The sequence below is a fragment of the Pteronotus mesoamericanus genome, unplaced genomic scaffold (assembly GCF_021234165.1).
Source record: "Pteronotus mesoamericanus isolate MK-2021 breed Mesoamerican mustached bat unplaced genomic scaffold, CSHL_Meso_final contig_78, whole genome shotgun sequence".
Taxonomy (NCBI): domain Eukaryota; kingdom Metazoa; phylum Chordata; class Mammalia; order Chiroptera; family Mormoopidae; genus Pteronotus; species Pteronotus mesoamericanus.
The window spans coordinates 1,276,523-1,282,775 of NW_026555258.1; positions in this window are offsets into that span (position 1 = coordinate 1,276,523).

Below are 6,253 nucleotides of genomic sequence, written 5' to 3' on the forward strand. Positions count from 1 at the left end.
GCGCCCCACCCCGCGCGCCCCCGCCCGCCACCCGCCCCGCGGACCCGGCCGCGAGCGGGCTCGGGCCGGGGGGCGCGCTGGGGCGGGGCGCCCGCCCTCCCGTCCGACCCCGGCGGCGAGGCGGGGACCCCGGGGGCCCTCCCTCCAGCGCAGGAGACGTGCGCTTTGGGCGAATTTCCTGGTGCCCCCCGGAGGCGTGGAAAAGGCGGGAGCGCGGCCATCGCCAGCCCGCCCGCCTACCCGCCACTACCCGCACCCGGGGTCTCCGAACCCTGGGTAGGGGGTCGCCCTCGGACTGGGCTAAGCACGGCCTGGGCGGCGCGCACCTGCCGAGAGCCCGTGTTTGTAAACAAACCGCGCTCCTAATTAGGCTGGCGGGGGCGCGCGCGGGAGGGCGGGAGCGGGGCGTCGGGGCGCGCACAGGGGCGCCCCGCCCGGGGAGGAGCTGCGGTCGGCCGCGCCCCCATCTACCCACCCCCTTCTACTCCTCCACTCCACCCGCCTTTTGTACCCACAATGGCTGTGGGCCCGGGAGCTGGAGTACCCTGACTGGCGAGAGGCTGGGCACGTTCCTGCCTCTGCCTGGACCTCGCCCCCAGCCTCAGTTTCCCCATCTGCCCAGTGAGAACAGACAGGCATAAGATCAAAGGTCCCTGACCCTCGATGCCAGCAGTGGGCCACAAAGGTAAAAGGAAGGACCCTGGCCCTTTTTCTGTACTTTCAAAGGCTCAGCAGCTCGTGGAGAGCTTTAGGGTCTCCTTTAGGTGTCAATTACTGGGCTGTGTTGGTAAGTACATATTTATTCTGCTACATTGGAAGGTAGCTGCACCTTGTGTATATTAACCGCTCCCCTCCATAAAAACGCCAGAAACAGCAAATTTTCCTTTGTGCTCGCTGAACCTCACAACTGCAAGGTGGGGTTTCTTCGCGTCAGCGGGACCCACCCCAATCCCCAGGGGGCACTGGGTGTGCTGGAGGCAGAGCAAGGGTCCACTGCGCAGAACCCTCGCGTCTTTACGAGGAGGATCCCTAAAGCCCACAGGTGAGGCCCACACCCCGCTGGACAGGTGGTCTGCCCTGGGCTGCAGGCAAGGCGCCGCGGCGCTGGGTCACAGAACCAACACGTAGGAGGGCAGACGCCAAAGCCAGGGGGCTGGGGAGACAGTTTGCCCGAGAGGCCCTAATGTTCCCTAGCCGCCCCGCTGTCCCCTGCTGGGTGTCCAGGAGACACCTTGCTGCCCTTTCCAAGGCTCTGGAGGAGGGCTCTGGCCGGGGAAGACCTTTGCCTTCTCAGGAGGAAAAGGTCAGGGCGGGGAAGGGTCCTTAGGGCCGCTGTCCTGGCTGCCTCCCTCTCCAAGTGCGGGTTTGCTGTCCGCACACACAGACTCTGTTCCCCCTCCCAGGCCTTGTCCCCGTCCTGCCATCTGGGTCGCATCCTCTGGGACACCTGGGCACTCTGACCGTGAGGGCGGTCCACTTCCGGACCACTTAACGAGATCCCGCCTCACTCCCCCCAGGCTGAAACGGAGAGCCTCTGCCCCAGCCCTGGTCTTGCAGAAGCTGCCCCCAGCAGGCCAGCTGCCACGGCTGCTGACCGACTGCCCAGGATACTGATGACCCCCCGGGGCCTCCCCCTGACTAGAGGAGTCCCCCCAGGAGCATGGCCGCGACCGGGCGCCCCCCGGGGACTGGCCCTGAAGGAAGGAGGCGGGTTCCGCCTCTCCAGGGCCCGGACCCAGCAGGCCGGCCTGCCCACTCGCGGGCAGCCCAGGCGGCTTCGCGGAGCGCCCCTCCCTGCTGCTGGAGAAGTCTGGGGAGCAGAATCTGCGAGAGCAATGTGGGCACCTCAGCCCATCCCTGGGACTTCTTGGGAAACAGGGCTGCCTTAGGAAGGGACTCGGGGGACTCTGATTGTCCCCACCAGCCACTATCCCTCCCTTCTCAGGCTCTCGGAGCCTGACCGCTGCTGGGACTGGGCCCCCAGCAGCGGCTGAGTGCCCAGAGCAGAGCCACCTAATCTCCCCGGCCCGGTTTCCTCATCTGTCAACGGGGACAAAAATAGGGCCTGATCCTCTGGCGGCAGGGGCGCGCGGGCAGGAAAAGCGGGGCTGTGGCCTCCCCGGTCGGGGCTCGCTGCCCTGCCTGGGTCTCTTACTTACGGGGCCTGGTAACTGGCTTCTCTCCCGCCCCGCCTCTGAGCGGCAGCTCCGTGAGGGCCCACAACCAGGTCTGACACCTCGCGGGCGCTCGAGACCCGTCGCTGAATGAGTAGGTGTGCCCTGCGCACCCGCCCCCGCTCCGCCGCCATGGCAAACCTCGGCGTGGCCGGACCTCCGCCAGCTGAGGCAGCCGCCCTGCTCGCCCCTCAGCGCCCTGCGGAGGCCTCAGACCCACGGCCTCAGAGCTGGCCCGCGGCCCCAAGCCCACGCTCGGGCCAGGACAGGGCCTGGGGCCGCGGCTGCCGCCTCACCGCTTTCCCAGGGGCGGCCAACCTTCGGGCGTCTCTGGGCCACACTGGAAGAAGAAGAGTTGTCTTAGGCCACACGTTAAATATGTTGCAACACGTAATCACAACACACGCACACACACACAGTCTCCTCGTGTTGTAGGTGAATGTGTGATTTCGGGCTGGGCCGCATTCACCACCGTCCCCGGCCGCATGCGGCCCCGTGGGGTTCTGCTGTCACCGCCGCCGCCACCGCCGCCCGCCGGGCCGCGAAGGCCCGGAGCAGTGGCGTTACTGTGTTACCGGTCACACGTCAGTCTCTTAAAAGTTTAATTCTTGTGAGTCCTTCCCCAGGAGACTGGCCAGCTCTCGGAACTAAAGGAAAAAGGAGTTTCTGTCGCCACCAAGCAAGGCTAAGCGGCAAGGGCTCGGCGGGCGGCAGCGCCGGTTTCCGGCCACACAGGCGTTCCCCGGCCACTTACCGGGGACAGGCACGGCAGTTAGGGCTTTACCCGCAGAGTTTCCCTGGGTCCCCAACCAGTTCTATGAGGTGGGGACTGTTAACCCGCCTTACAGATGAAAGGGCGGCACGCGGCACAGTGAGGTTGAACCACTGGCCTGAGCCATGGTTTGGCCCCAGAGAGGGGTTTACATTTTTTTAAAGACTTTATTTATTAATCTTTAGGGAGGGGGGAAGAGAGGGAGGGAAATGTTGATGGGTTGCCTCTCACTTGCCCCCCCCCCCCAGGGACCAGGCCCGCAACCGAGGCACATGCCCTGAGTGGGAATCGAACCGGCAACCTTTTGGTTCGCAGGCCAGCGCTCGATCCACGGAGCCACACCGGCCAGGGCGGGGTTTATATGTCACCTGCAAACCATGCTACAGGAGCCTGCCTTGTGGGAAGAGAGAAAAGGGGTGTATTGGAGGGAGCAAATGCCCGTCGGAGTTCATTAACCCTTCTCTTGGTGTGGGGAGCCCGAGGGAGGGGACGGCGGTGGGAGCTAAACCTTCTCGCTGCCCTGGGCTCCTGCCCGCAAAGCGGATCATTGGCACAGAAGTCAGAGTAGCTGCTTTAAAAGCCCAGAGCAGAGACGTCCCAGCCACGGACAGAAAGAGTGAGCTGAGCTGTACTGCTTTCCTGTGGCCCCGAGGCGAGAGGACGGGGCGGGGGTGGGGCGTGTGTGGCCCCCCCAGAGTCCGGGCCTGCTCCTCTGTAAAACGGGGACAGTGACCACCTGCCCCACGGGGTTGTTGCGAGGATGCACGAGGTGCACGTTCTCGCGAGACAGCGCCCGCGCCGGCCCTTCCCTCAGGCCCCGGGCGCCCACGGAGGGCGCACCGCGCCCAGGGCCGGCTCCTGCCTCGGCAGGGGCGAGGGACAGCGAGATGAAGCTCCGGTGGCCGCGGGGCGAGCGCGCGGGGGACGCGCAGACCGTCGTGAACGCACCGTGCGGCGTGCCCGACGGTGCCCGGGGCTGCGGGGGAAAATCGGGCCGGAGAGCCGGGGCGCTGGGCTCCGGGGCCTCGCAGCTCCACGAGGGAGCTGGCTCAGCGGGCGACCTTGGCTTGTTCCTTCCGGATCCTTCGTTCCTTCCGTGACAAACAGGCAGACGCTGCACCGTGAAGCCAAGGTTTGTCGGAAGGGGCGATCCTTGCAGTAGAGCGGAGGGAGGGCCGCCGGGGAGATGCTCCAGGCCGAGTCTGGGGAGCGGGGCCTGGGCCAGCGGCTGGTGCTCTGGCCGCTCCTGGGGGTCGGACGGTTTAAACAGTGAGGGTGGCGGCCCCCGGGACAGCTTTCTGCACTGATGACAGCGTGGCCCCGTGTGTCCCCTTCCCATGCCCCCCGCCTCTGAAGGAACCCCGAGACTATGAAATACTGTGTTTAAAATGATTGAAGACGGCCCTGGCTGGTACGGCTCAGTGCACTGAGCGGTGGCCTGCAGGACCTGCTCAGTGCACTGAGCGGTGGCCTGCGGGACCGAAGGGTCGCCGGTTCCAATCCTGGTCAGGGCCCAGGCCTGGGCTACGGCTGCGTCCCCAGCAGGGGGGCGCGCGAGCAGCAGCCACGCATGGGATGTTCCTCTCCCTCTTTTTCTCCCTCCCTTCCCCTCTCTCTAAAAATAAATAAAATCTTAAGAAGAGATCTATAAATAAGTAAATAAAGTCTTTAAAAACAATCCTGAAACGTGTAGAAGAAGATATGTAGGCTGCACAGAGATTTCAAATTCAGCGAAAATGATGAACAGCCGCTTAGATACAGCTGAAGAGAGAATTAGTTTCCCAAACACTAAGTTTCAGTAAATCAACCAGAATGAAGCTTAGAGAAACAAAGACAGAAAAAATGTGAAGATTGGAAAATTCAGGTAAGAAATAGGAAAGAGCCCTGGCTGGTGCGGCTCAGTGGACTGAGTGCTGGCCAGCGGACCGAAGGGTCGCCGGTTCAAATCCTGGTCAGGGCACGTGCCTGGGTTCGGGGCGTGCAAGAGGCAACCGAGTGATGTTTGTCCCGCACATCGATGTTTCTCTCCCTGTCTTTCTCCCTCCCTTCCCCTCTCTTTAGAAGTTAATAAATAAAATCTTAAAAAAAAAAAAATAGAGAAGAGCTGTTGCATCATCCTTATGTTGGGAACTTAAGACAGAGAGAACTAGGTGAAGGGGAGAAGAACTATTTGAACAGATAACAGGTAAAACTTTAACAAAATAGATGGAAGAAATGACTCGGGAATCACAAGTCACAACTACTCGCAGAAGGCAACCCATATCTAAATGTATCAGAGAAACAGAAAATGCCACAGACAGAGATCTGCAAAGCCGTTGGCTGAGGTGACTTCAGCAAAACAGCAGCGAAGAAAACCGAGCGGAGCGTGAGAGCCCAGCGGGGGGCTGCCAGGGCGCCAGTGTATGCTGAGAAAACACCAAGGGCCTGTCCCTCCACAGCCAGAGCAAGTAAACCGGTGAAAACTGTCAGAATGAACTTCACCTGCACTCTGGAAGCTAGTCAGAGGTTTGCTTACACCAGGAAAACAACCAAGCAGAAGATGACAACCTCAGCGGACCCCTACGGTAGCCAGACACGTCGGTGGCCACACAGACCAGGGAACACTGGCTTTACCCCATTCGTTCAGAAAAGCCATCAAACACACAGCAGCAGCCACGTGCAGACCCAGCGCCAAGGAACCGTGGAGAGGTGCGGAATCTGACTTCTAGGGTTGCTGCATCATAGTATCCACATGTCCAGCTGTCATCAAAAAGACACATACCAGACACAAGAAAGTACGGTGCATACACGGGGGATAAAAAGAAATGAATAGGAGCTGTCCCTAAGGAAGCCCAAACATTGGACTTACTAGACAAAGACTTTAAACCAACTCTTTTAAATGTCCTCTAAAGAGTTCGAGGAAACCACATACAAAGAACTAAAGGGACCAGGAGCACAGTGTCTCGTCAAATAGAGGTCGACAATAAGGAGACAGAAGGCATGTATGAAAAGCACCAGATGGAAGTTCTGGAGTTCAAAAGAACAAAAACAAATAAAAAGTTCACTGGGTGGGTGCAGCAGCACATCTGAGCGAGCGGAAGAGACAACCAGAGGACGTGGAGGTAAATGGTTTGAGACTGTCCAACTGGAGAATCGGAAAGAAACAGCGGCGCAGAAAACCGAGCGGAGCGTGAGAGCCCAGCGGGGGGCTGCCAAGTGCGCCAATGTATGCGCAATGCAGGCCGCAGCCCCGGCTGGCGTGGCGCCGTGGGCGGAACCCGGCCTGTGAACGGAAAGGTCGCCGGTTCAATTCCCAGTCAGGGCACCG